Raw genomic sequence first — 18,705 nt, forward strand, 5'->3', positions numbered from 1 at the left:
ATCAAATGAAGGCGAAATATCCGCATCTATTTCCACGAGTTTCCTCTAAATAAATTTCGGGACGAAATTTCCACAAGTAGGGGAGACTGTAACATTTGTGCTTGTAATCATTATGAACAATTCAATTATCAATAAAACAATGTTATTTGATCCCAATGATTGTTTAGTTGTCTTTTACATTTTTCATGTTTTGACTTTTGTTCAATTTCAAACTCTACATCGCTTTCTGGAGAGTTATACGCTAACTGGTGCTTAAACGTACTCAGTTTAATGCGACAAATACTCCGGAACATCAACATATACTCAACATACCTTAAATAACCTTTACATAACTTAGAAATAAGTTTTGAAGGCTTTGGTATAACCAAAACAAGTTAATTCGCCTACAGGGACTAAAATTCACAAACTGCGAAAGTATGCCAATTCGAACTGTAACGAACATTCCGGAACATGTCCATAAGTTAAACATATCATAAATATCCTTTACATAGCTTAGAAATAGGCTTTGAGGGGTTTGGTATGCTAAAATAAACTTTTGGATCATTCAGGGGCTAAAAGTGTCAAAAAAGTGCACAAGTTTGCACTTTTGCGCATAACTTACGTTCTGAATACATCCGGACATCCAAAAATTTATGTAAGCATCCTTATATTATGCCTTAGTGTTTGGCATGAGAAAAATCCATTCGTCGCACAATTTGGATCGTCTTTCGCGCTTATGCGCATTCCGTCGTAATTAACCGAACATCGCGACCGTACGGCCAAACGAACCGACATCCGAGATATTTTTGAGCACATTTTAAGTTCCCTATACTTTAACTTCATTTTAGAGCTTTGAAATGGGGTTAACGGGGCTTAAACGTGTCAAAAATGCATCAAATACCAAGTTTTGGAGCTGCACTGACCAAAACTGTAAATCTGCCAAAGTGAGGGCTTACGGACCATAAGCCATAAGCCATACGGTCCGTAAGGAGTCCCCAGTACAGCAGATTCATTGAACCCAGCTGCTTGCCTCTTCAAATGGTGAAAGGTCCAATTGCCCTTGTCTCTTCCAGCCAATGAGGGGCAAGTTCTGAGTTACCATAACATTGTGATAAGTGTACGGGAGAGATCGTGGCACGTTATTCAAGAAACGATCCTAACGGCTTTGCCTTTCCTATAAATACCCCCCCCCCATTTTGCTAAAAACTCACACAATCTGATCTAAAGGCTCTAAGTTGGAACCATTGTTTCATACCTGAGCCATTTTGATCTAGATTAGCATTCAGGGACCCTCCGTAAGTCTTCTTTCGTTCTTTTATTCGCTTTTCGAGTCCGAAAGTCAACGTTTTGTTGACTTTCTGCATTGACCAGCCTATGGTCAACACGAAGTTCATTAGAACTTCATAACGTGAGTGTGATCACGATGGTTATAGTCCGTAGTGACTATACCTACTGATTACCACGTTATCTAGGCTCAGTGACGAGTCGTAGTTTCGGCCAAAATGTGCATTCTTGCATATTTTGTAACCAAACTACTCGTGAGCATCAAAGCCGTTTGCTTTGATGCCAAAACTGTTTTCTAAACTTAGTTAAGCATGTTCTAACATGCTTAGCTCGTCACTTTTAGTTTAGTGCTTTTATAGGGTCGTAAGGTAAGCGATCTAAACCATCGCTTATACTTTCGAACCCAACCCATTTGGTCGATCATTATGATCCGACCAAACACATTAGGTGACCATAGCTATAACCTTCCGAGGTTATACCTTGTGGTCACGATGTAGGCGTTCCAGACGCGTTCTACGCGAACGGCGCGTAAGGTAGCATAAGCTACCTAAACGGGGCGTGATGGGTCGCAAGCACTTAGGTTAGGTTTCATTTTAGTATGTAGGCTTTGTTAAACCATATTACACGAGTCTCCATACTCGTTTGATTTACGAACCCGCATACTATCTGATCCTTCCGATTTGGTCCGGTATATTAACATAGCTACCTATTAGGTGCCGTTTGATATCCCGTGATCTTTAGCATTATCTGGTTATTATACAAGAACTTCAAAGAAATCTCAGGTGAGTACATAGAACCCCATCTTTTACTATTTTCCAAACTGTTTTGGGGTGAAACACATGTGCCTATCTGTTACTTTCATGCTTTCCATGTTTTCACATCATATGCCTGCTATGTCGTTAGTACATTATAGTACATGATTTCATTACATTTCATACTATGTACGCCCATTGTGTGCGTACTTAGTACATTGATTTACATTACATTTCTATTGCATATGTTTACTCAGCATATGGACACATTGATTTACATGAACATTTTTGTTGCATATGTTTACTCAGCATATGGACACATTGATTTACATGAACATTTTTGTTGCATATGTTTACTCAGCATATGGACACATTGATTTACATGAACATTTCTGTTGCATATGTATGCTCAGCATATGGACACATTGATTTACATGAACATTTCTTCTTCGTATGTTTACTTAGCATACTTAGTACAATTGTTTACATCACATGCCTTCATTTTGTTATGACATTTGGTTTGTTTAACATGGGACAATACATTCATTAACATTAGCTACGCCGTTCGTTAGTAGGTAGTGGTACCATAGGAATTGACAACTCCCGTTCCTGAAGTCCTGGGTTTGATAGGATTGTAAGGAATGACCGAATTCGATATACATAACTTAGATAAACCTTTAATTTGTTTAAGGGTTTATCGCCACAGTCTCAAGGCTTGGATGTATGCATATTTCACAATACCGCATAAATGTTAATATCAATAGAGCATGCATTTTTCCACAGAACATAACGTTGATTTAAACCACGTTTTACTTCAACGACTTGTTTTGTGCATTTTACATATGGTTTAAGTTGATACATTTCGCTTACCGTACTTGATACATTTTGGGATACACATTACATGATTTTCATTGAACAATAAACACGTTGACATTGACATACACATTTGGTGGTTTACATTGAACATAGACATTTCGACATGATTTACACAATAACACTTGACATTTGGTTTATACATGAACAATTTACATGGTGGTTGGTTTGGGTAAATGATTTGAGTAACGTGGTGTATGTAATATGATACAAACATGGTGGATACGTCGTTGGTACTTCCTATATATAAATGTTTGTATAATATTACATATCGTGGCATTATCTAAGTCATTTCAGTTTAGACACATTACATTTTACACAAATAACATATTCTTCACAAGACATTATTTTCACAAACAACTTATCTTATTTAACTCACTTTACTTGGTTACTCGTTTAACCTTACACTTATCTATACACATCATCTTATGTTATCGTTTTTCAAATGGTTTACAAAGCAAGACAATTTACAAGGTTCATGACTGACTGTTATTAAACATTTCCTTAAAACTCAAGTCATGAATCCCATTTTCATAAAACCTATGTATCTCACAGGCATTTTTATGCTGACGTACCTACTTTCACATGTGTTTTCAGGAGCTGTTCCATAAGATGTTGATTACGATACTAGGGCGGACCTGTGCCTTAGAGACTAAAAATGAAGATAGAACTAGCATAACTATGTTTTGAATTCTGTACTTCCTTTTAAGACAATGTAACACCCGTGTTTGATAAATAAAATGTGACTTTAATTTCCATGGTTGTATAACAATTAATTCTGTCCACAACACTCCCTGATGTTTTCCGCCGTGGTTTCATGTTACACGCGGTCGGGGTGTGACAAAACCTGCCTTCTTGATCATTTCTGAAGCTCTAAGGCATTCTTCTAACATCTCTGGTCATGCACCAAGCTTCTGTAAGTATGCCTAACCCTTCGTGGCTTAGTTTTCCATAGTTTTAGCTTAAAAGTCAATCCGTCGTAATTAACGATTGACTTTACGATAAATCACAAATGGTCCAGTGGTTTGTCGAATCAAAGGTAGTTATATGTTGGTAATCATGTGGACTTTAAACCCCTAAAAGGGCACCCTCTGATTCCCACTCTAACTAGTCCGAATGTCGAGTCAATCGTGCTTAGAAAAAGTCAACAAAAATGATATTTTGCGATTTTATGCATAATCAGTAATATGGATGATGCGTAACCTGTTTTAAAACTCATAAAACATGATAATAAGTATATTAACTAGTCCAAGCTTGTTTGATCCGACCATTTACTGTTTTGACCCGGTTCGGAACCGAAAGTCGCGAAACTTTGACTTTTGCTTTGACTTCAGTTCTGACGCGTTATGGTGTGATATAGATATGCCTTAGGACTCTCTTAGGACCAGGTTACATGATGGTATAACCCTCTGTGACCGGTTCATTGTTTGTCCGAGTCTTTTACACCTTTCCGTTAAATGCTTAAAAAGTTGACTGTAACGCCCTTTTTAATTTAAAACGAGAATTTCAGACATGTTAAAGGACCATAACCTTAGTTACTGATTTCTAAGCATGTCCCTAAAATTTCACGTCAATCTGAGGTCCAGAATAGGAGTCATGCTAAATAGCGCAATTACGGAAAACTTTAGTAATTAAATGGCGCAATTAGCATAACGCCTATCTAAACCCAGATTTCGACACCAAACCTTTTACCCACTGATGTAAAATAATATTTGGAGATTTTTGAAGATTTTTAATGATTTTTAACCTGCTCATAGCCTGCGGTTATGGCATCGGTTCGGTAAATACCGAATATAACCTTTTCGAGCATAACTTGAGTTCTACAAGGTCTTTTGACCCGATTCCAGTTGCTACTGATTTTAAATAATAAATAGAGTATTTTGGACTTTATAAACTGTTGGGGAAACTCAGATTTCCTATAGAACTCAGAAACCTCTTTTAATAATCTTTAAAATGACCGATATACCCCTACGGGGCATGTAATGGATTTAAACTCGTTACGGGCATTACGGAAGGTATCCTACTGATACCACAACCTATTTAAAGCATATTGACTTAGGAAACTTGTGTAGGACTCTTACGGTTAACCGTTATGCCTTTTTTCGCACACGGTTCGGCTTTTGTAACTAGTTTACATAAACTAGCCGAAACGAGTCAAACCTTATTGTTTTGACCTCAAAATTCAGAGTGTGGTTATTATACCCATATAAAACAAGTCTTCAAACTTGTTGGGTCCAAATCACATTCCATTCCCGGTTTTCGCCTTTCACGCGATTAAACCGTAATTATCCTTTGAAACTGATCGGTCTAAGTTACGGCTAAATTAAAGACCGGTTAGGATTCTAATATGTTATTTTGAACCTTCGTTCCAGAATAGGAGACCAGTAAAAGATAGTTGCATTATTCGATTAAGGATTTATACTTGCAAAGGTAAATACTTTTAACTTATTTTCCATTATACGGGCTTGGGTTACGGTATATAAAATATCGCTTGATCGGGCATCAAATCTTCCATCGTTTGGTGGTTAATTGAATAATTTGATCGGCTCGTTTAAACAGTCTTGTTTACTTAAACGCCTTTGGGGGGTTAATGACCATGTCCCGGATATCCCTGGTAGCATTTTACGAAATGGCCACGACCTAAGCGCGGAGTGTAGGCGTACACTCGTCAGTGCATAAATAGTTGATGTGGTGTGTCTATTGATCTTTAGCCCGGTACGTCCGGGCTACTGAACGCATAAGGAACATGTAATACGTTCACAAGATTATAAATTTAAATAATTCTCCCAAGTTATAAAGAGTTTGTGCCTTGTGCATTCAAATCAATTTTTATTAAACATTTTTCAAAAGTGTCGGTTGAATGTATTTACCAGTGTAAACTGATGTATTTTCCCAGAAAGATTAAATGCAAGTACTAAGCGTAATTGGCTGGATATTTCTCCTTAGCATCAATAAAGAGTCTCGCAAGCTTAAGATGCCTACGTCTGTTGAAGAATACTTATATTATTATTTTTGATTCCCTGTGGATACATTTCGACTATTCGTAATACATTGATATTACAAACGGTGGTTGAAATATATTTATCTTTATGCTTCCGCTGTGCATTCATATATTGTGTGGTTTGACTATATTGTTGCTAACTACGTCACGGTAATCCCCCACCGGGCCCACCGGTGAGACACGTGGAAATCGGGGTGTGACAGGTTGGTATCAGAGCCAACGTTGAGTGAATTAAACACTATTCTTAAGTGTTTAATCTCAATGACACAATTGCACATACTTGAGTCTAGACAAGAACATAGGACAAATTCGAAATTTTTGTTCCAGTTTGTCTTTTATTATTTATTGTGATTTAAAGATTTGTTATGCAGGAAATATGCCACCAGCAATTAGAAGAGGGGGAAGAGGCAAAGGGCCGATCACTACTCATAATGATCACGAGGCCGGACCTTCGAACATGCGAGCTCCTTCCAGTACAAGGAGTGAAGAACCTCAGAGACGTAGAAGAAACCTCTTTGAGCCTGCAAGACATTCTACCTCGCACAGTTCGACACCTTCATACCATCACTCTTTTGGACCAAATTCGGAGAACAATCCCGATAACCCTCAACCTTCGTTTATACCTCTCCAGCGATCTGCTTCGCACCGTTCCTATGGAGATCCTACTCCTTTCTTCCAAGGCCGATTTAATCCGGCTGATTATGTCCAAGAGCCAATAGGCTATAACCCTTTAGGGCCTGGAGACCATTTCTCCGAAGATAATGCGGTAGATATGGATGAAGACACGGATCCCATAGAACCTGCAAGGGGAACTCCCAACCATCCGATCGAGATCTCTGATGGGTCATCCTTTCACGGAACACCCTATCAAGGTCCCGACAGTTATCAGGCGAGGTTTGACCAATGTGATTGGTACTTCACACCTTCTCATCACTTCTCGCCTCATGAGCAGCAACAGCAACAAGATCCTTCCGAGGATTCGCGTTTCGTGGCAGTTACGCCACCTCCTCCACCGCCACCAGTTCAACCAATACTTCCAGATCTGCCAAGGCGTAGGAGATCAGGCGCGCGGATGTCCACCCGAGGAGGGGAATTCCATTTCAGCACTCATCGACACTCGAGTGCGAGTCACTTTCCGCCAGTGCCTGAAGAACCACAATTAGGGGAACCCTCGGGTCACCCTGCAGAGGTGAATTCTGCACCAGTTGCACCACCCCCGCCACCCTTCGGCTATGACAATCCGATAGCAGTGTATGGCGGTTCCACCGCGTACAACCCGTTTGAGCAGCCGACTCACACGCACTACAACTATAACTATGATGCCGATCCATACGTGGTAGCGGCTAATTATAATGCGCTCCATGGAACCTCTTGGAGACCGATTACTCAGCTCATGGGTATCCAGCACCTCCTATACCTCCGATTCAGCAACCGTCGCAGCAGCCACGTTTTTCTCCACCGGAGCAAGAAGAAATCCTCCACCGTCTAAACCGAGTGGAACGAGACTTTGAGCAAGAACGTAAAAGTAATCGTGGATTCCTTAAGGGCCTAGCAAACCTACTAAAAGGAAGGAAGAAACGAGATCATTAGTCTCTTGATGTATTACATTAATTACTATTACAAGCAAAATCCTTGCGAGGACATTTGTTTAGAGTATTTTAGTCCCTGCGTGGACATTTATCGTGTTTAGTCCCTGTGCGGACATCTATCTATGTATTTGGTCCCTGCGAGGACTTGTTTTCTATAAACCTCTGCGTAGGTAATTATTTATTCGAAAGTCCTGTTCAACCATTATTATGATTAATGGAATATATGTTATAAATTTTCATTTTTATTATTATATACAATGAAACAAAGACCATTCCTTTTAAAGTAATCTGCCTAAATAAAGAATCTTAATGGTAAAACCTAGCCAGGTGTCAATATAAAACCCGGCCAAGATGGTAAGACCTGATTAAAAGATTCAGATTTCCTGTTAACCTCTGTAAACATGTTAACGTTCTTGGCAGATGTGATTCGTTAAAATCGCACGCGTCATTCTTATATAAGAATCCTTCTAAGGATTCCAAAGCCCAAATTAATGGTTTATAAATCATGGGTTAAGTCGTCAATAAAGATGATCATTTATTAAACATCCAATTAGCGATGTAGTGCCTACGGGCCAAACACTTTTAAACATCCATTAGTGATGTAGTGCCTACGGGCCATACTTATTGTCATATAAGACAAAAGGCAGTTGTAGTCTATGACTCCCTGTCCGAAAAGGTAAAAGGACTACGGTTCAAACCATCATGCCTTGATTCTCTGTAATCCCGGCTTATATTATAAAAACGTCCTTGTGACTAGGCTTATGTGCCACTAACAATATTATTTGTAAATAGGATAAGTTATATTCAAATCCTAAATAAAAAGTGAGTAACAAATTAGCCAGATATGGTCTATGTTTACTGTCACACCCCGACCACGTAAAACATCAAATCGTGGCGGAAACGTCGGGGAGTGTTGTAACAGAATTATTGTTCCACAACCAAGGTAATTTAAATAATATTTTATTCATTACCCAAGGGTGGAATACATTGTTTCAAACGAGAACCCACAAGTTACATTGTCTTAAAATAAAAAGAAACAAAGTACATAACATAATTAATACTAAGTCTAGCTCTGTTTTATGTCACTAAGGCCCAAGTCCACCCTAGCGTGTCACGATCGTCCTATGCATTAGCTCCTGAAACACATGTGAAAATAGGTACGTCAGCATAAAAATGCCTGTGAGATACATAGGTTTTGTGAAAATAGGATTCATGACTTAGGTTTAAGAAAATGTTTAATGAAAACTTGTCATGAATCTAGTTTAAGTGTTTGCTTATAAAATGTTTGAAAAGCGATAACAAAATCAGTTAATATGTATGTATAAAAGAATGATGTATGGTTAAAAGAATAACCAAGTAAAAATAAGTTGTATGGAATAAATTGTTTTGTAAAACAAAGTCTTGTGAAAAATATGTTATTTGTGTAAAAATGTATAAGTCCAAAATAAATGAGTTAAATAACGCTATGACATGTAATACAATACAAGCACTTATATATAGGAAGTACCAGCGGCGTATCCACCATGCTTATAGCATACTACACACATATCGTTACTTAAGTCACTTAAACAAACCACCAAAGCATATAGTTCATGTTCAAACCAATCATTAAATGTCCTTGTCTAAACCATTGTCAATGTTTAACACCCAAAATGTAGTCATGTAGTTATGTGTAAACAAAAGTTATGTATGGTAAGTAACAAAATAAGAATACTTAACCATAAGTAAAAAGGAACAAAACAAAGTATTTTGAATAAATCAAAAAGTTATGTTTTGCCAAGTAGAAAACTTGTTTTATTGATACAAACATTTATGTGGTAAGATAACGCATTACATTCAAGCCTTGAGACAGCATGATAACCTTAGAGTAAAGATTATCAAAGTAAAATGTTCACGGATTCAGTCATTCCTTACATCCACACCAACCCAGGATGTCAGGAACGGGATTTGTCAAGTCCTATGGTACCATTACTTACTACCGAGCGGCGTAGCTAATGTTAATGAATGTAGTAAAGAACCGTTTATACAAACCAAATGTCATACCAAATGTAAACAAATTATGTGTAAACAATGTACTAAGTATGCTAAGTAAACATACAAAGCAGAAAAGTCATGTAAAACAATGTGCTAATATGCCATGTAAACATATATAGCAAAGTAATGTAATGTAGATCAATGTGCTAGTATGCTAAGTTAACATACATAGCAAAACAATGTAATGAAATCATGCACTATAAGCGTACTAAAGAACATAGCAACATATGATGTGAAAACAAGAAAAGCACGAAAGTAACGAGTAGGCACATGTGTTTCACCCCAAAATGTTTGAAAAACAGTAAAAGAGGGGTCTATATACTCACTTGAGATTGCTTAGAAGTCGTAGGATAACCACCAAGCAATGCTAGAAGATCACGGAATCAAACGGCACCTATAAAGGCATCTATATTAGTAAACGGACCTATCGGAGGATCGGGTAGTACGTGGGTTCGTAAACCAAATAAGTGTGGGAACTTATGTAATATGGTTTGACAAAGCCTTCATACTAAAACGAAACCTAACCTAAGTGCTTTTGACCCGTTACGACCCGCTTAGGTAGCTTATGCTACTTTAACGCGTCGTTTGCGTAAAACGCGTTTGAAACGCCTAACTAGCCCTATGACAAGCAAGATATGCCTTAACACACTTAATATTGTTGCTAAATCAGTTTAGGTGTCAAAAATTATGTTACATATGTTTAAAATGAGTTTTAGTGTAAAAAGGGCATTTTGGTAATTTACCTAAGGCATAAGAACCACTTATCATACAACTACTTAAACGTCGCGACCATATGGTATAACCTCGGAAGGTTATTCCCTATATACTATGGTCACCTAATGTGTTTGGTCGGATCCTAATGAACGACCAAATGGGTCGGGTTTGTAAGCATAAGCGATTGTTTAGATCGCTTACCTTTACGACCCTAGACAAGCACTAAAATTAAAAGCGACGAGCTAAACATGCTAGAATATGTTTAGTAATATTAGAAAACAGGTTTGGTATTAAAACAAACGGTTTTAATACCCTAGAGTAGTTTGGTTACAAAATACGCGAGAAAACGTATTTTGGCCGAAACTACGACTCGTCACTGAGCCTAGATAACGTGGTAATCAGTAGGTATAGTCGCTAGGGACTATAACCATCGTGATTACGCTCACGTTATGAAGTTCAAACGAACTTCGCATTGACCATAAACTGGTCAATGCAGAAAGTCAAACAAAGTTTGACTTTCGGACTCGAAAAGCAATAAAAGAACGAAGGAATACTTACAACGGGTCCCCGCAAGATTGAATTCCGAGTATTCTCAGGTATGAAGTGTCAAAGCACCCCAACTTAGAGAACAACCTCAGAATTCAAGTGAGTTTTGCAATGGGGATGGATGGGTAATTATGGGATTTGGTGAACCGTTAAGATCGTTCCTCGCAAAGCGTGATCAAATCTCAGCCGTACACCTATAGCCCATTGATTTATAAAACCATGGGAGTCCCAAAACAGCCCATAGATTGTTTAAAAACCATTTGGGAGTGGTTTGGAGGTGCAAAACAGCTGCAACCAGCTGTTTACAACATTTTTGCAGAACTGGGAGCCTGACGCGGCCCGCGTGGGAGTTAACAGAAATGTAGGCGGGCCGCCTGGCCATGTCAGATCAGCAGAAACTTTGAAAATGACAGTTTTGGTCCCTGCATGAGTTTAAGCCCATTTTTGACACGTTTAAGGCCCGTTAACCTCATTTCAAGCCTCTAAAATGAAGTTAAAGTATAGGGAATTCAAAACATGCTCAAAAATATCTCGGATGTCGGTTCGTTTGGTCGTACGATCGCGATGTTTGCTTAATTACGACGGAATGCGCATAAGCGCGAAAAACGATCCAAATTGCGCGACGAATGGATTTTTCTCATGCCAAACATTAAAACATAATATTTTAATGCCTACATAAATTTTGGGTGTCCGGAAGTATTCAGAACGTAAGTTATGCGCGAAAGTCCAAACTTATGCACTTTTTGACGCTTTTAGTCCCTGAATGAGCATAAAGTTTATTTTAGCACACCAAACCCCTCAAAGCCTATTTCTAAGCTATGTAAAGGATATTTAAGGTGTGTTTAACTTATGATCATGTTCCGGAATGTTCGTTACAGTTCAGATTGGCATACTTTCACAGTTTGTCAATTTTAGTCCTTGTAAGCGAATAAACTAGATTTTGCCATACCAAAGCCTTCGAAACTTATTTCTAAGTTATGTAAAGGTTATTTAAGGTATGTTAAGCATAAATTGATGTTCCGGAGTATTTGTTGCATATAACTGATTACGTTTTCGCACCAGTTTGCGTATAATTCTCCAGAAAGCGATATAGAGTTTGAAATCGAATAAAAGTCAAAACATGAAAAACATCAAACATAAACAAACAAACATAGGGATCAAATAACTTTATTTCATTGATAACTGAACTGTTTACAATGATTACAAGCACAGATGTCACAGTCTCCCCTACTTGTGGGAATTTCGTCCCGAAATTCGTTTAGAGGAAACTCGTGGGAAAAGATGTGGATACTTCGCCTTCATCTGATCTTCACGTTCCCAAGTAAACTCAGGTCCACGTTTAGATTCCCAGGGAACTTTAACCAACGGAAAGCGCTTGCGTTTAAGCCATTTGACTTCACGATCCATAATTTCCACAGGTTTCTCAACAAAATGTAGTGTTTTATCAACACGAATTTCGTCAAGTGGTATGTGTAGGTTCTCATCAGCTAAACACTTTTTGAGATTGGATACGTGGAAAGTTGGATGAACATTTCCAAGTTCGGGAGGTAATGCAAGTCTGTAGGCTACCTTACCGATTCTTTCGACGATCTTGAATGGTCCAACGTATCTAGGTGCAAGTTTTCCTTTCTTTCCAAATCTGATCACACCTTTCCAAGGTGAGACCTTAAGTAATACACGATCACCGATTTGGAATTCTAAGGGCTTGCGTCGTAGGTCCGCGTAACTCTTTTGACGGCTTCGAGCTGCCTGTAAGTTATCACGAACTTTCTTAACCTTGTCAGTTGTCTTTAGAATGAGGTCAGGTCCAGTAAGCTGGGCCTCACCTATTTCATTCCAGCAGACAGGTGAACGACATTTTCGACCATAGAGAGCCTCGAAAGGAGCCATGTTGATGCTGGAGTGATAACTATTGTTGTAGGAGAATTCAATCAATGGAAGATGTGAATCCCAACTACCACCAAAATCGATCACACAAGCTCTAAGCATATCCTCCAAAGTCTGGATTGTTCTTTCAGTTTAGCCATCTGTTTGTGGATGATAAGCTGTGCTAAGATTGAGTTGGGTCCCCATAGCAGATTGCATGGTTCTCCAAAAGCGAGAAGAGAAGCGAGCATCCCTATCAGAAATAATGTTCAAGGGAACACCATGTCAAGATACAATTTCATCCACATAGATTTTGGCCAGATCTTCAGCAGATAGATTCTCACGGATCGGCAGGAAATGCGCTGACTTTGTAAGACGATCAACAACTACCCAGATGGCATCATGACCTTTCTTAGTGCGCGGGAGTTTGGTAATGAGATCCATAGCAATGTTTTCCCATTTCCAAACTGGGATCTCAGGTTGCTCCAAAAGACCATAAGGATGCTGGTGTTCAGCCTTAACTTTAAGGCACGTAAGGCATTTTGAAACGTACAAGGCAATGTCTTTCTTCATACCAGGCCACCAATACTGAGTACGAAGATCCTTATACATTTTGTCTGAGCCGGGATGAACAGAATAACGAGACTTATGGGCTTCATCCATAAGCAAAGTGCGAAGATCATCTTGGCTTGGGACCCACAAACGGTCCATGAAATAATATGATCCATCTTCCTTCAGCACAAGATCAGGCTTAATGTGATAGGGTAATTCCTTACCCATCAAGTCTTGTGAAACACAAGCCTGTTGAGCCTGAGAAATGCGTACTTGGATATCAGATCGAGCTTGAATAGCAGATTGAACGCGAACGCAATGAAGCATAGTACGTTCCTTACGACTTAATGCGTCAGCCACGACATTCGCTTTACCAGGATGGTAGCGAATTTCGCAATCATAGTCGTTTAGGAGTTCGACCCAACGTCTTTGCCTCATGTTGAGTTCCTTCTGGTTGAAGATATGCTGGAGACTTTTGTGGTCAGTGAAAACCACACATTTTGTACCGTACAAATAGTGTCTCCAGATTTTGAGAGCAAAGACAACTGCACCCAACTCAAGATCATGAGTGGTGTAGTTTCTCTCATGTACCTTCAATTGTCTAGATGCGTAGGCTATGACTTTGTTCCTTTGCATCAGAACACAGCCAAGACCCAATTTCGATGCATCACAGTAGACAACAAAATCATCGTTGCCTTCAGGCAAAGTCAGAATAGGTGCATTACAAAGCTTCTGCTTCAAGGTCTGAAACGCTTCTTCTTGCTTATAACCCCATTCAAAGGGTTTGTTCTTCTGAGTTAGAGCAGTTAGAGGTACTGCAATCTTCGAGAAGTTTTCAATGAAGCGGCGGTAATAACCCGCAAGACCAAGGAAAGAACGAACCTCAGTAGGAGTAGTTGGCGTATCCCAATCCTTAATCGCACTGATCTTGGAGGGATCTACATGAATACCTTGTTCGTTGACAATATGTCCCAGAAATTGAACTTCCTTAAGCCAAAATTTGCACTTGGAGAATTTGGCAAAAAGTTGCTCTTTCTTTAGGAGTTCCAGAGTAAGACGAAGATGATGCTCATGATCAGCTCACGTCTTAGAATAAATCAAGATATCATCAATGAAAACGATGATGAACTTATCCAAATAAGGCTTGCAGACCCTATTCATCAAGTCCATGAAAACAGCAGGAGCGTTGGTCAAACCGAATGGCATGACTGTGAACTCATAATGCCCATATCGAGTGCGAAATGCTGTTTTGGGAATATCCTCTTCATGCACACGAAGTTGATGATACCCAGAACGAAGATCAATCTTCGAAAAGCAAGTAGCACCCTGTAACTGGTCAAAGAGATCATCAATGCGAGGTAGGGGATATCGATTCTTGATGGTAAGCTTATTCAGCTCACGATAATCGATACACATTCTGAAGGATCCATCCTTCTTCTTGACAAAAAGAACGGGAGCGCCCCAAGGTGAAAAGCTAGGACGGATAAAACCTTTGTCAGAAAGCTCCTGAAGCTGCTTAGATAGCTCTTGCATCTCAGACGGTGCAAGGCGATACGGAGCTCTGGCAATAGGATTTGCACCAGGTACGAGATCGATATGGAACTCGACTTGGCGTGCTGGGGGTAGACCAGGCAACTCTTCAGGAAACAGCTCCTGATAATCCCGAACAACAGGGATATCTTGAATAGGCTTACCTTGGTCTTTATCTGCCGTAACATGTGCCAAGAAGGCCACATAGTTCTTTCGCAGATACTTCCGAGCTTGAAAACAAGACATAAGCTTGAGGCTACTAGCTGGTTTCTCACCTCGAACCTGTAGGATCTCACCTGACGGGAGCGGTACACGAACGATCTTCTCGAAACAAACTACCTCTGCGCGATGCTTGGCTAACCAATCCATACCCACAATAATGTCAAAGCTTCCAAGATGCATAGGGGTGAGGTCAATAGGAAAGAGATGGTTGCTAAGGTTCAATTGACAGTTGCGAAGAACAGAATCAAGAACAACGGGTTCACCATTCGCAACTTCGACAGTCAAAGGCTTACCTAGTTTCGTTCTAGACATGCGAAGCAAAGGCTCAAAAGATAACGACACAAAACTCTTATCGGCCCCTGAATCAAAAAGAACAGACGCAGGTTGATTATTAACAAAGAACGTACCGTTTACCACTTCATTGTCTGCCTGAGCCTCAGCAGCATTCATGTTAAAAGCTCGTCCACGAGCCTGAGCTTGAACTGGGTTCGCATTTATCAATCTTGGACACTGGTTGCGGAAATGGGTCAGATCCCTACAGTTGTAACAAGCGCCTGGGGGAAAGTGAGGTCGTGTTGCTTGACCTTGTTGCTGAGCAAGAGGCTGGGCAACTTGTTGAGCCAGGTTTTGAGCTGCCCGATTCTGATTGACAGGAATGCGGCATGCAGCAGCGAGATGGCCAGGTCTTCCGCAGTTGGTGCATTGACGGCACTGGTGGTGTGGTTGATGATGTCCGTTACACTTATTGCACAAAGGTGCACTGCCAAAGTATGGTTTCTTGGCAGGAGGTTGTGAAGGCTGATTTTGAGCAGTTTGAGCCTGAGTAGTAACGGCATAGCTCTGGGAAGCCTTCCGCTTCCTTGAACCCTTCGAAGAACCCGCATCACTCCCCTTCTTGTTTTTACCTTTCTTGCTATCCTTCTTGTCAGAATCCTGCTTCTTACCCTTCTTGTCACCCTTTCTATGCAACTTACCCTTTCGAATCTGAGATTCAGTCAACGTTGCAGATAGTTCGATTGCCTGACGAACAGTGGTAGGTTTACTACCAGTAACTATGTCTTGCACAGAGTCAGGTAGACCATCAATGTATCTCTCGACAGCCTTGTCAAGTGGGGTAACCATCGTTGGGCATAACAAACTCAACTCTTCGAACCTGTCAGTATACGCCCGGTGCTCGCCACTAAACTGCTTTAGATCATCAAACTCCCTTTCCAGCGCTCGCAATTCATGACGAGGACAGAACTCACTCATCATGAGAGTCCTTAACTCAGCCCATGTTTGTGCTAAAGCGACTTCAGCACCACGATCTCTCATAACCCCGTTCCACCATGTCAACGCCCTTTTCTAAAAAACACTAGAAGCAAACTCGACCTTGCGATTATCAGGACACTGAACATGACGAAAAGTATTCCAATGCTCTCAAACCATTGAAGGAGCCCAGTTGCCCCCTCAGTACCACTGAACTTGAGTGGTTTAGCCGAATTGAAGCTCTTGAAGTTACAAGGAGCGTTCTGATTGATGTTGGCTTGGTTAAACTGAGCAATAAGATTCGGGAACGCAGCAGCCATATGCTGTGCGATGATTTCTGCCAGTTCGGCATTAGGTAGCTGATTTTCGCGTCGAGGAGGCATGCTAAAAAGAGGAAAACACGAGAGGAAACGAGTGAGATGATTAGATGAAAAGAATGACATGAAACAAAATCAACAAAGCAAGGATAGTGGTCATTCGTCCGTATCACAAAGCAAACAAATGACACACAGCGACTAATCAAAGTAAATGGGTCCATAAACAATGCTTAGCGAAGACATGCTCGCCTATAAGTGAACACTCACCCCAAGAGTTCCCATGTAAGAGTGACTGGTCCGATTATGTAGATTTGTACGAACACTCTAGCCTTAGACAGAAAACCCAGGGTACAGGCATTCACCCTTCCAGTTTGCACGTGTTCACATCACTTAGACCCAAACTTTGACGGGATTTTGAAAACTTGGAAGGCACGAAGCCAAATGAATTATTAAAGCAAATGATAAATTTTCAAAATCAATTTGAAAAGTCAAAAGGGTTCAAAACAATAAAATAAATCATTTGAAAAATAGAGGATTGTTTTTCAAAAATCGTTTTAGAAATCTGGGTTCTTGTTTTGATGATCACCTAAGGATAGGTGAAGTGCATGTTTTAAAATCTAAACACAAGACAACTTGTGTTGGGGTCCTAGAAAGGTTATAGTCTAGGTCAAAGCAATACTAATAACCTAATTCCCTATAACCATTGGCTCTGATACCAAATCTTCTGTCACACCCCGACCACGTAAAACATCAAATCGTGGCGGAAACGTCGGGGAGTGTTGTAACAGAATTATTGTTCCACAACCAAGGTAATTTAAATAATATTTTATTCATCACCCAAGGGTGGAATACATTGTTTCAAACGAGAACCCACAAGTTACATTGTCTTAAAATAAAAAGAAACAAAGTACATAACATAATTAATACTAAGTCTAGCTCTGTTTTATGTCACTAAGGCCCAAGTCCACCCTAGCGTGTCACGATCGTCCTATACATTAGCTCCTGAAACACATGTGAAAATAGGTACGTCAGCATAAAAATGCCTGTGAGATACATAGGTTTTGTGAAAATAGGATTCATGACTTAGGTTTAAGAAAATGTTTAATGAAAACTTGTCATGAATCTAGTTTAAGTGTTTGCTTATAAAATGTTTGAAAAGCGATAACAAAATCAGTTAATATGTATGTATAAAAGAATGATGTATAGTTAAAAGAATAACCAAGTAAAAATAAGTTGTATGGAATAAATTGTTTTGTAAAACAAAGTCTTGTGAAAAATATGTTATTTGTGTAAAAATGTATAAGTCCAAACTAAATGAGTTAAATAACGCTATGACATGTAATACAATACAAGCACTTATATATAGGAAGTACCAGCGGCGTATCCACCATGCTTATAGCATACTACACACATATCGTTACTTAAGTCACTTAAACAAACCACCAAAGCATATAGTTCATGTTCAAACCAATCATCAAATGTCCTTGTCTAAACCATTGTCAATGTTTAAAACCCAAAATGTAGTCATGTAGTTATGTGTAAACAAAAGTTATGTATGGTAAGTAACAAAATAATTATACTTAACCATAAGTAAAAAGGAACAAAACAAAGTATTTTGAATAAATCAAAAAGTTATGTTTTGCCAAGTAGAAAACTTGTTTTATTGATACAAACATTTATGTGGTAAGATAACACATTACATTCAAGCCTTGAGACAGCAGGATAACCTTAGAGTAAAGATTATCAAAGTAAAATGTTCACGGATTCAGTCATTCCTTACATCCACACCAACCCAGGATGTTAGGAACGGGATTTGTCAAGTCCTATGGTACCATTACTTACTACCGAGCGGCGTAGCTAATGTTAATGAATGTAGTAAAGAACCGTTTATACAAACCAAATGTCATACCAAATGTAAACAAATTATGTGTAAACAATGTACTAAGTATGCTAAGTAAACATACAAAGCAGAAAAGTCATGTAAAACAATGTGCTAATATGCCATGTAAACATATATAGCAAAGTAATGTAATGTAGATCAATGTGCTAGTATGCTAAGTTAACATACATAGCAAAACAATGTAATGAAATCATGCACTATAAGCGTACTAAAGAACATAGCAACATATGATGTGAAAACAAGAAAAGCACGAAAGTAACGAGTAGGCACATGTGTTTCACCCCAAAATGTTTGAACA

The sequence above is a fragment of the Helianthus annuus genome, chromosome 4 (genome assembly GCF_002127325.2).
Source record: "Helianthus annuus cultivar XRQ/B chromosome 4, HanXRQr2.0-SUNRISE, whole genome shotgun sequence".
Lineage (NCBI taxonomy): Eukaryota > Viridiplantae > Streptophyta > Magnoliopsida > Asterales > Asteraceae > Helianthus > Helianthus annuus.